This window comes from Pinus tabuliformis, chromosome 7 (assembly GCF_031772625.1).
Source record: "Pinus tabuliformis cultivar Carrire ecotype Pingquan chromosome 7, CPIR1, whole genome shotgun sequence".
Classification (NCBI taxonomy): domain Eukaryota; kingdom Viridiplantae; phylum Streptophyta; class Pinopsida; order Pinales; family Pinaceae; genus Pinus; species Pinus tabuliformis.
In genome coordinates, this window is record NC_142293.1 from 1859649416 (window position 1) to 1859662822 (window position 13407).

Genomic DNA, 13407 nt, shown 5'->3' on the forward strand with positions numbered 1-13407 from the left:
TAACTGAAGCATATGTACCTGGATAATGCAAGACATGGTGCTAAGGATGGTTGGTAGGGAGGCTCCAAAACGAATCTAAGGAAAAAATTTGTAGGGTGGTTGTAGCCGCTACAACACATTGTTACAAATAAAGACTCTAAAGTGACTTTAACCCCTCTAACAGGTGGACCAAAGAAGAAAACAAAAATTGTGAGACCAATTGTATGAAGCAATACTTCGGCTCAAAAATCACAATCAGGCTCAGATTCATGCCAAATCGAACTTCACATAGCTCGACAGCTCAACAAATCATATAGGCTTAACTTCATGACCAACTCAACCTTCATATAGGTCAACAACTAAAAAAATTACCAAAACCTTAGACTGATGGTTGGCTGCACAATGCTTGAAGCGGGATTATCCATGCCTCCTGACAAACCCAACACAATCAATTTTCCAGGCTCATGCCCCCCTTCAATGCTGCCCAATCATAGATCATTGAACGCCAATGACAGCTCACAATTCGTCAAAGTTCACGTAGAATTCACCAAGACTCAACTCTTCGACAACGCAACACATTCCTCTACAAATCGGGCCCCGACCAAAGTTCTCTAATACCAAGATAAAATCAAGAGGCTCTCCAGGTGAGTCAACCTTCACCTGGATAATTCCTAAGAACTCAACACACTTCATTCAATCAAAATCTTGTACATATAAAATCATACATTAGTTGGGTGGTTTGAACCACTAGCTAAATAATAGGATCTAGGACCTAAATAGAGGATCTCAATCCTAACTTACAACAACCAAATACATTAATCCATAAAAGGTTGATTTCTCCATCAATCCAAGTACTTTGTCATATAAACCTCTACCCTTACTCTGGGTTTGTTTGTTGTGAATAAGGCATTGATATTTGCACATAACAATATTTGATTGCAACCAATCCATTGACAATGATATCCCCTATACCAACTCACTGCAATGTTGACATATCATAGACACATTGTGCATTCATTCTATGATCCATGCATACAATGACTTAGTTCATTAAACCACCAAATAAACCACTCTAACTAATATTTTGGGCCATATATCTAATAATTGTGCACATTCTATCATCAATGCAGTCAACAAATAAGTCACCAATGTGTTTATTCAGTGAGAGGTTTAGATATGAGCAATTGATCTATGCATATATCCCTACAAACACACCAATTTGAGTATCTCTTCTTTACAATACATTGATAAACAAAGATGCATTCGACTACAGACCACAAGATCAACTACAACCATGTTAAATGATTCCAGAAAACAAGTTTTTTTTATCGATCAAAGACAAAAGATGAATAACATAAACTACCTTTACCAATTTCAAATCCTCTATAGTGAAAAACTAAATGCTATATCAGAACATACACACATTTACTACCTCACATAACACTTCAATTGAATAATTGCACATTGGTGAGATGCAAGCATATCACTATCACTGATATATGGTGTGCATAAGTTGAGTCTAATTGATCCATAACTTTGAAGATATTCCAATTAATGCTTACCAAAACCAAACCTTCAGATCGCTCGATGCTTAATTAGATCTGGACCTTGTTGCACACTAGTGCAAATTGTTCCATAATAGAGAAAAACATAATTCACTTGTTCACTAAAGGAATGATCCTAGGGACTGGACAATAAATTCGCAATGAGTTAGCAAGTCACGAAGATATTTTCTCCAAATAGATCCACGAGAACGATATCACGATTTAAGCAACGATCCAAGTGATAATTTGGATGTAGTTGCAGCCCCCAGTAGTTGGACCAAGCTCTCTCGTTTGTCTCTTCAATTTCTTATCCTCTATGCCTCTCAACACGCAAAACAAACTCAGCCTCTGTATCTCCTCAGATCCAGATGAATACACATGCAGGCTCAAATTCAAAATGTGTTTTTGGAGAAGCTAAATCACCCTTTTAAGCCTCTTTGGCTACGACTACCTTCTTGACACATAGATCAAGCTCGTGATTATGTCGTCATTAAAAATCAAGACTCTAAAGCGACTTTAACCCATCTAACAGGTGGACCGAAGAAGAAGAAATAATTGTGAGACTAGTTGTATGAAGCAATACTTTGGCTCAAAAATCACAGTCAGGCTCGGCTTCATGCCAAATCGAAATTCACATAGCTCAACAAATCACCAATAGGCTTAACTTCATGCCCAAATCGACCTTCATGTTGGTCAACAGCTAAACAAATCACCACAACATTAGAATAATGGTTGGTTGCACAACACTTGAAGCGTGATAATGTGTGGCTTCTAGCAAACGCAACACAATCAATTCGCCAGGCTCGGGCACCCCTTCAACGTTGCCCAATCACAGATCACTAAACGCCAATGACAGTTCACAATTCGTCAAATTTCACGTCCAATTCACCAAGATTCAACTCTTCGGCAACTTTAAATAGGTCACCATTGTGTTTATCCAGTGAGAGGTTTGGATCTGAGCAATTAATCTACGCATATATCCCTACAAACACACCAATTTGGGTATCTTTTCTTTACAATACATTGATAAATAAACATCCAATCAACTACAGACCACCAAATCAACTACAACCTTGTTAAATAATTCCAGAAAACAAGTTTTTTTTTTTAATCGATCCAAGACAAAAGATGAATAACTTAAATTGTATTTATGGACATCATCGTGGGGATGACACTGTCTCCTAGAGAGGATCATTATGGGGATATAATGAGCTCCCAATGAGGATGTTGCAATCATTTCTCTGTGCTAGTTATCTTTCAAGCGATGATTTCCTAACTTGAGGAAAATGATAGTTACTTTGCTCATAACTATGCCACATTGCCATGTGGATTTTCTAGGCAACTTCAGAGCTTGTCCAACCTCCTGCATTTCCTCTACAAATATCAAGGCAACTTTGCACACTCTTACAACTCCTTTGTAGACATCAAGGCAACATCACAAGCTTATTGACTTGTTGACATCAATGGCAATCATACTGCCAACAAATGATGATGCAGATGACGACGACAATGATGATGGTGATGATGAGGATGAGGATGAAAACAACAATGATGATCATGATGATGATGATGATGACGACGATAACCACAATCATGATGATGAAGATGACAAAGCCAACAATGACGATGATAACAATGATCAGGATGATGACAATGAGAACGATGATGTTGAGAATGAGGATGATGAAGATGAAGGAAAAAATGACAACGAGGATGACAATGATGATGATGATTGCAACTAAAACAATAATGATGACGACGACAATGATGATGACAACGACTAAGATGATGATAATGATGGCAATGACTATGATGATGATGATGATAACAATGACTATGATGATGATGATGTTGATGACAAAAACAAAGTTGACGAGGATGATGAAAATGATGATGAAGACACTAACAACAATGATGATGATGATGATGGTGGTGGTGGTCATGACAATGATGATGATGATAACAACAATAGTGATAAATATAATGACGATAATTACAACGACAACAATAATAATAGCAATGATCATGATAGACAACGATAATAATGACATTAATGATGATAATAATAAAATTGTAATTTGATATACATGGGACAACCTATATGCAAAGTGCCTAGTAATGAAAATGTGTGCATAAAATTAAGCACTAGGTTTTATGATTTTATTCATTTTATACTAGTGAATTTTTTAAATAAACAAATAACTTTAGATTAAAAATTAATTAAAATTAAATTTTGTTTAATAATTAAATGTTGCGAGTTAGATTGTCAAATCACATCAATATTTAAATAATATCTAAATGTTATTATCAAAATTATAATTATGAAAATTAAATTATTACAACTTTTTAACAATTAACTCCCATTCTAAAACTCACTTTAAAATTTAAAAATAAAATTTAATTGAAACTAAATACCATACAAACTAATTAATCCACAATTCACTAATAAAATTTGATAATCAATAAATTAAGATTCACTTTGATTACGTAACACTCGATCACTTACGAAAAGTCCATGGAATCCATAGGGTACTCTTACAGGGAGCTCAACGGAGGCAACGATTTCCAACGTGGGAGATTGTGCATCCATCACCACAAAGCTAGAAATGCCTGTCCCTTCATTATGGACAAAGGCCGCAATATACCCATCATCTTCCTCTGCCTTTAAATCTGAAGTCCTGGAGACGAAGAAGGGCTCACTGCCGAAGCAACCTTCGCCATACAACCTCGAGGCAACCACGCACTCCTCGGCAGCCGTCGCTTTCACCATATCAAAGTCGAGTTTAACGACCCCGCAGAGTTTAGGCAACGGTGCTCCTATCGACATGTATGCGTACCTGTTCTTCTTCGCAACGAACCGGGGATTGATGACCCCGAACTCCAAACATTTTGAAGACAGTGGCTCTCTGGACACAGTTCCGTTTGGCAAATTTATGCGGACCATCTCTGCTGTTGAATGGACGAGATGGGTTCGCTCCAGAACGTGGTCCACCGGCCACGGATTGGCCACAATTAACACGATCTCGTCGCCCTCGTCCCACGCGTTGAGCGAATGGATGAAATTGAGGCCCGGGACCTCGAACCATTTCATCGCCGCCTCGTCCGTTGCGTAGCGCGGGAGAACGCCGAGCCGCGGGACCTTGGCGGCGTCGCAACCCACGGTAGAGCCCCTTCCCAGAATCATGTCCATGACTTTCACCACAATCTGAGTGTCGGGAAATATGGCATACTGCTTGGTGATCGCAAAGTCGTGAATAAACGACGGCCGTCGCATCGACCAAATTCCGACGTCGGGCTCCTTTTCTCCGGTGGGCAACACTCGGAAATAATTGAGAAACGGAGGAAAAGGGCCGTAACGAAACGCGAAGAGCTCGCCCGTGCCGGGATCGATTTTGGGGTGCGCCGTCATGCACATGAATTGTCGCCTCTCGTCGAAACCTGATCTTCCAACGGTTTCGACATCGCCGCGTGGCGTGAGCCTGACCACATATGGAAGATCCGATTCCGCCAGAGCCATGAATTTGTGATTGAAATATAAAACACTCGTATTGGCCAATCCCGCGCCATTGGAGGGATCGAATAGGCCGAGAGCCACTCTAACGGCGAGTAACACTCCCCTGGCCAGTGTGGCACCCGAGGTGTACAAATTGGAGAAGACGTTGGGCATCAAGGGGCGTCCTGCAATGTCTTCTTGAACGAATTTGTGCGTGCGCACGAAACGACTGCACAGCGTCGCGCGCCCGTTCTTGAATCTGATGGCGTGAAGCATCCCGTCGCCATCGAACAGATGGTGACCGCTGGTGGGCATGAATCTTGGGTTCGGTCCGTTGCGGATGTAAACGCCTTCGAGGCATGCGGGGAGAGTGCCCTCTATTTTAACACACTCTACGGGTCCCGTCTCCTCCACCGGAGAGAAGTTGTCGGCCAAAACTAGGCGTGGATCCACCCAAGGTCTCAGAGGCACTTTCTCCAAATAATTATTGATAAAATCGTCCACTGCATTGCACAAATCCGCTGGTAACGCCCGCAACTTAAGATTTCTCAGGACACGAAAAGGGGTTTTGCATAGAAGGGTAGCGGAGAACGTGGATTTGAAGTCATGACTTTGAGATCCCACGCCGTTCACAGGAGAAGGTTTGTTCTTGGATGACTTAATGGCGGTGGCCTTCTCTTCTGCAGTGTTTAAAGGAAACACAACTGTAGGGTGAGGATGGTGACCAGGGAACCTAACAGAGTATGATACAATTGAAATGTTTAGAAAAGGAGTAGGGAAGCTTGTGAAGGAATTAGTTGCCATGGATGCGGCAGATGAGACTTGTCTCAACTCTCTGTTCGAAGAGATCCCAGTGGAGTACAGGACGCACCAGCATGGGAGTTAATATATTGTTGTGTATGGATAAATTATGAAGATATTGATCGCCGAACCTTGCTTGTACGCAATCTCTAGCTTTTGTAATGCCCACACTCTTGGATTTAAGTACAATCCCTTTCACTACTTTAGAAAAACACGATATTCTGATTGTAATATTGTGATTTATTTCCTTTGTTGGGGAGATTGCCAAGATCCATAGGTATTTGACTTCAGGGAAAGTTTGTTTTTTTATAAATCATTAGTGAGTAATTCTAGTGGTGTGGTTGTCTAACACGGAAAGTTTGTTTTTTAATAAATTACTAGTGAGTAATTCTAGTGGTGTGAGTTAACTTGAATTCACATATAGTCGCAGTGAGTTAACTTGAATTTACATATAGTAGTAGTGATGGCTTATCCTCGTAGTGATCGCTATCCATTGCTATCCTTTGTTAGGCTAAGTTATGATATGTTTTTCTACTTTGAAAAAAAAATAAAGATATTTTAAGATCAAATATAAAATTAATTAGTTGTAAATTTATAGATATTTTAATTTAAATGTTATATTTGATATTTGGGTATTTTACCAAATATTTATGTTTTTATGGGAAATGAAAATTATGGGAGATAAATTATGTCATAACTATTGTTGAGATAAATCTCAACTTTTAATCTATAATTAATATTTTAAATATTTTAAAATATTTAATGAAATTAAATCCCTACTATTTACTTAATAATTATTAATAATTAAATTAAAATTATAAAACTTATTCCAAAATAAATAAAACAACATAATTATAAATATAATCTTTTTAACTAAATTTTTTAATTAAAATATTTAAAATAAATTTTACATTATTAATAGATCCATGAAATTATATATATGGACAAACATCTAATTCATTATCTACCTTTTGTGAATATGAATCTTTTTACTAAAATGCCTGGTTAATAAAAAAACAAGGTATATATGGAATTCTAAAAAGTCAATTTAAATTGACTTTTTATATATAGAATTTTAGTTATACATAAATACTACTATGGTGTTTAAACTCAATATCAACTTTTATATATAATTATTTTAAAATAAATAAATAAATAATTATATTCAAACAAATTACCTACCCAACCCACTGTAAAATTATAATAACAAATTAACATTATAAAATACATTAATATGAACCAATTATCCATAAATTTAAATCTTTAAACTCAAATATCAAACAATGTCTTTGAGTGATAACAATACCCAATCATATAAAGATCTAACTAAAGACGCACTCCTTATATATAAGTCCCTAACCAAAATGTACATCAACAAGAAATACGCACGTTAGGGATAAAAAAATTCAATTAATAATATTGTCTGTAAAATGCAATAATCCACATGGGAAAAAAAATATTAACTCAAAATTCATATATATTAATATATGAAACTTTTCATATTTATATATAAATAGATAATTATATTGTAATATGAATGTTACAATTTTGTCTAAAAGTGATAGAAATTATATAAATAACTCAAACTCATAACCAAACCCTATAAAATTATAATAATACCAGACTCAAAATAATAATAATAAAACTTGAACCTAACTATAAGGTAAAAGGTTAATCTTTGCACGTGTAAAAGAAATAAATCAAAGCACCCCCACTTAAAAAAAAGCAGATGTATGTATACATATAAAAATCACAATAATAAACGAGATGTATAGGTAGGACAACCACAATAATAGAAGGAAGCAAAGGTCCTTTCAACGTCCAATCACAGATTTGAAAGCATATAATGAAATTTACAAGAGGACAACCACAATAATAGAAGGAAGCAAATTGTCCCCACCTTATCTAAGGAAAGGTCATTTCAACGTCCATTCACAGATTCAGTTGAGGAGTATACATTTCTTGCAATTCTAACGTAAACCACAAACATGACATGTATACAAAGCCCATCTTATAAGTAACCCCATAGTCTGTTAACTTAGACGTGAAGAATTAAAAATTCTTGTTCTCAAAGCCAACGTGAAGAATTGCTATGAAAGCCAACACTCACAAGAAAGATACGCACACAATTATGTAAAGTTCATCCAAAAGAGACACTTTATTTTTGTTTTCTAATTGAATATAAATAATATAAAAAATAAAGGATTCATGTACTATTTTAGTAAATTTTCACCTTCTTAAGATTGCAATGAGTTCATTTACTTTTTCCCTATGCAAAAGACTAAATAGTCATGAGCAAAATACTATTTTTTTATGGATAATGGGTTGGTTAGAGTAGGGAGGCACTTCATAGGTTGTTTTATTGGGATATGTGGGGTTTTTGCTTCCTAAGAGTAGTAAAGAATTTTAAATTGGTTATTTCACCAAATAAGATTTGTATATTACTATTATTAGTGTATGCATGTGAATTAAAATTATGCAGAAAATAGAGAACAACAAAATAAAAGCTCACACACACATTTGACACAAGATATGATTTGGGAAACTCTTTCGAGAAAATCTAGTTTGAAGGTGAGGTTGTTTTGCTCTCTTTCTCTAAATAGAAAATGTGTGTGAGTACAAAGAAGTATGGTCTATGGCCTATTGGCTACTACATTGCACAAATCCTCTTTGTTTGCTCTATCTCCTATCCCTCTTGGTTATTTTTTTCAGCGATGGAACACATGCACTCGAAAGAATGGAACCCCTTTTCCTCCTAGTGGCTCAGTTATAACATAGCCCAATAGCCTACTAGTGGTTAGGTTTGACTACCTCAACCCTTAACTAGAGTTACAATATAGATTATTATAGAGTCTTATATATCATAATCATGTGGCTAGCCCATTTTTCATGAATAATGGGGATTAACATGGCATCTTCTCGAATTATGGTGGTAAAACCATGAAGGTCAACTTCAGAGTGGCATAACTTTCGCATACAAACTCTAATTGACATGATTATTATTTCATTGGAAAGGTATATGTGTGTAGAATAGAAAAAAGGTATGGTGTTGTAGCGACAAATTTTTACCCCCAAAAAACATTGTTTGATTCTAAAAAATGCTCTTGAAAGGGTTCATAACCCAATTTACCAAACTAGCCCCGCCAGTAAAAATGGTCCTAAGAGCTAATTACTCCACCTTTTCCAATATGAAAGCATCAAGATGGATGAAAAACAATATAATAATCCAAATCATATCAATGACAATAACAATGATAATGATGGTGATAATGATGAGGAGGATGATCAAGATGGTGATGCTGATGACATCAATGTCAGGATGATGACAACGATGATGATATTGAGGATGACAAGGACGAGTATGATAAAGATAATGATGAGGATGATGATAATGATGATGATGGTGATGATGGTGATGACAAAGATGATGAAAATAATGACAACGATGACAATGACAATGATGATGATGGTGATGATGACAATGACTATGATAATGGCGATGATGAAAATAATGACGATAATGGAAATGATGACAAAGATGAGGATGATGATGGTGATGACAATGATGATGACAACGACAATGATGGGGATGATGAAAATGATGATGAGAACAATGATGATGATGCTAATGATGGTGACAACAACAATGATGAATTTAACAACCATGATGACAACAATGATGGCGATGATGATAATGATGAAGTTGAAATATAATTTCATATTTGTTGGATTATCTATATGATGATAATGAAGACGATGATAATGAAAATGATGATGTGACGAAGATAACAAGGATGACAATATTCATGATGATAATGATGAGGATGAAAATAGTGACAACAATGATGATGATGGTGATGACAACAATGACAATGACAATGACGACGATGACAATGATAATGACAATGATGATGATGAGGATCATGAATATGATAATGACATTGATGTTTAGGATGATGATGACGATGACTGTTATCACCTAAAAAGTGATCACCTAGCCATTTTCCACTATGACGATCGAAATACACCCTGTAGTATGAGTTTTTACACATTAAAACCCGCTTCCGCCTTAGGAAATAATTTAGAGGACTATTTTCCTAAATAATTTCTAAAAACAACCCAAAAACCCATAATAAAAATAAATAAACTATTATTTATTTAATATAGCATTGAAATTCGGCTGCTCGACCTTTCTCGGAATCTGAAAAATCTGCTGCTAGAATACACAGGGGTTCAAGGAGGAAAAGGTGTCTAAAGCTACGGAATTGTGAGGTTTTCCTAAAGCTCACTAAGGACACATAGTTATTGGACTCCATGGACACAGCAGAGAAAGTGCTTGTAGGCCGTGTTCGAGGTAGACATTTTAGTGTGGAATGGCTACAGCAATGGACCTCGGAGGTTTGGGGTCATCATCTGAAAGACCCCCCAAAGGTTCAAACATTTGTTAAAGGATGGTTCGCACTTTGATTCAGCTGCCTAGCACACACCAACTAGGTACTCTCCACAGTTTGGCATATCAATCAAGCGTCGATGCTCCTTAGGAGATGGTCGCCGATGTTCGACCTAGAACAATAAAGGGTAGATGCTGGGCCTATTTGGGTACGTCTCCCGGGGCTCCTGCTACATTTCTGGATGGAGGATGTTTTCAAGCGGATAGGGAATGCTATTGGCACCTACCTCACTTTCGATGATTCCTTTCAGATCACGGAGCGTATGGCTTATGCTAGGATACTAGTTCACTTGGATCTCACTGATGGCTTATTGGAACACATTAACATCCAGTGGAGAAATGCATCAAGGAGGCAGATTCTGGACTATGAGGGAGTCCGAAATAGATGTAGGAGATGCCATAAGGTGGGGCATCTTTTCAAAGATTGCCCCCTAAATGGAAGGGCGAGCAAAAAGACATTGGTTCAGGATCCATTGGCATAGGAGGCTCATTTGCAAGGGGAACAACCCCAGAATACAGAATCTCCAGAAGGGATGGCAGAAGCACAGATAGTCTCGGCAGCAAATGTGACAACCTCTACACAAGCTACCCTGACGAAGCATGGCAGGCCTCCCCTCAGATCTCCTCTCCTGCCTCTAGTTCGAACCCTGGCGGCCTCCGGAGATTTTGTCACTTCGGGTAAGAACATCTCTTTCACTTCATCATCTCTTTACAACTCATCTTTACATGATATCTTATCATCTGGTTTATCTATTGGTATGGGCTCTGCTTCCATTCCTACTGCCTCTATCATGGTTTCTTGCAATTTTGCTTCCACTCACCCTGTCTTCTCTCCCACCCCTCCCTCACTGTCGATTTCCCCTCCGCCTCCACCCTCATCTACAACACAAGCCCCCCCAACATCTGGATATCTGACCCATTCAAAATCCAAGCGTCAGGCTTTGGATCATATCGGGCTCGACATCATACCCTCTCCCCCCTGCATAAACTCCATAGAGGCTGACCATCCTCCCTCTCTAAAGCTCGATGTCTAGCTGGCGATGAGATAGCTTCAAGAAAGAAGTCTACTATTCCTTGGGTAATTAGAGCAACAGAAAACCCTTCTGAACCCCCTCCATGAAGATTATCTCTTACAATTGTCGTGGGCTTGCTAGGCCTGACAAAAAACTAGCACTTCGTCGGTTAGTTGCAACCGACTCACTTGACATAATATTTCTATAAGAGACTCTTGGTCCTGCTGTTGATATTACCCTTACCCTTGAGAGAATGTTTCTTGGGTGGTGTTTTATTTGTTTGGATGCACATGAAAGATCAGGGGGTATTGCTTTGGGATACTATTCCCGTACTATCAAATTGCTCAATTGTTGGGGAGGCACTGGAAATATCGGAGCTAACATTCATTTAGCGGATCTAGGAATGGATTTCAGAATCTTCAATATTTACGGGCCTTGTCAGCACAGACCCGATTTTTGGGATAATCTCCTGGGTTCGGATTTATTTCTATCAGATCATTTGATACTTGGAGGGGATCTCAATTTCTCAATCGAACACTCTGAGTCCTGGGGACACCGAGCACAGAGAGATCCTCTCTCGGATTACTTCTCATCCACCTTGGATTCCCATCACCTAATAGAAATCCCTACAACTAAGATACAAGCTACCTGGAGAAATAATCGAACCGGGGTGAATGGCCTGGCCCGCAGATTTGATCGTTTCTTAGTCAAAGAGAATGTACTTGATTTGGGATTCTACATCAAACAATGGGTAGGATCGGGTGGAATCTCTGTTCACCTACCTATTTATATGGAAATTGAAGGGGGCAGGGCTAAGCCCAAGGGACCTTTTAAATTCTGTTCTACCTAGCTCAAGGAAGCATCATATGTCAGCATGGTTACTGATTTCTGGAAAGCAAACCCACCAGGGGCAGGGGGACACATCACAAATGATTTTATTCACAATCTTACAGAGCTGAAGAAGATGTCCAAATATTGGGCACACAATAAAATGACACAGGATGACCACTCCCTGAGACAGATAGAATCTGAGCTGACTATCTTTGAGAATGAACAGTGAGGATTATATAGTTCAGATGAACATAAGGTGAGGATTACATACCTATGCACAGCTAGAGGGAAAATCCTTCAGGATTGTGAAGAAGTCTAGAGATTGAGAACTAGGGCAGTTTGGATGCAGGATGGGGATGCAAACACCAAATTCTATCACAAGTTTGCAAATGGAAGGAAAGTGATAAACACAATATGGCAACTTCAGAATGAACAGGGACAAGCTGTCAACACCTTTCCACAACTAGCTTCGCTAACAACCTCTCATTTCAAAAGATCTTATAGTGCCCCTCGGGAAGCAAATCTGGTAGACATCGTACGAGTTGCACAACATTTTCCACGGTTTGTGGAGCAAGAGGAGGAAAGAGATCTGATTAAAGAGGTTACTCTAGGTGAGTTGGAGGCCACCTTGAAGTGGTTTAGAAGAGACAAGAGCCCTGGCCCTGGTGGATGGTCAATTGAGTTCTATTTGGCCTTTTTTGGAACCATAGGTGAAGATCTGCTAAAACTCATCGAGGACACAAGGAACAGTGGAAATATAGCGGCATCCATCACCTCTACCTTCATTGCGCTCATCCCTAAATCCGATAACCCATCCTCCTATGATGAATATCACCCTATTTCTCTTTGCAACTGCATATACAAGATTATAGAAAAGATCATTGCCAACCGGATGTGGCCCATACTTTCCAAACAAATCTCTCCGAAACAATTTTCCTTTCTCCAAGATCGACAGATTCATGAGGCTGTGGGCACTGCACAGGAAGTATTACATACCCTACATATCAAGAAATGCAAAGGTATGATCCTTAAAGTTGATTTATCTAAGGAATTTGACAGAGTAAATTGGTTATACATTAGAATGCTATATACCCACCTGGGTTTTCCCTTCATATATATCAAATGGATCATGAGTTGTATAACTAACATTCCCTTCAGCCTCCTGATAAATGGAAGTGCATCCCCTTTCTTATTTTCTGAAAGAGGTTTACGACAAGGTTGTTCGCTTTCATCGTTACTCTTTCTCCTTGTCATGGAGGGACTTGGCAATGTTATTAAGGATGAGCACAGAAGAGG

General features: G+C 38.2%; 1 pseudogene; it reads right to left on the reverse strand.

Moving 5' to 3' along the window:
• Nucleotides 1–3961: 3961 nt before the first annotated feature.
• LOC149255874 (zeaxanthin 7,8(7',8')-cleavage dioxygenase, chromoplastic pseudogene) lies at nt 3962–5998 on the reverse strand (annotated as a pseudogene).
• Nucleotides 5999–13407: the final 7409 nt, after the last annotated feature.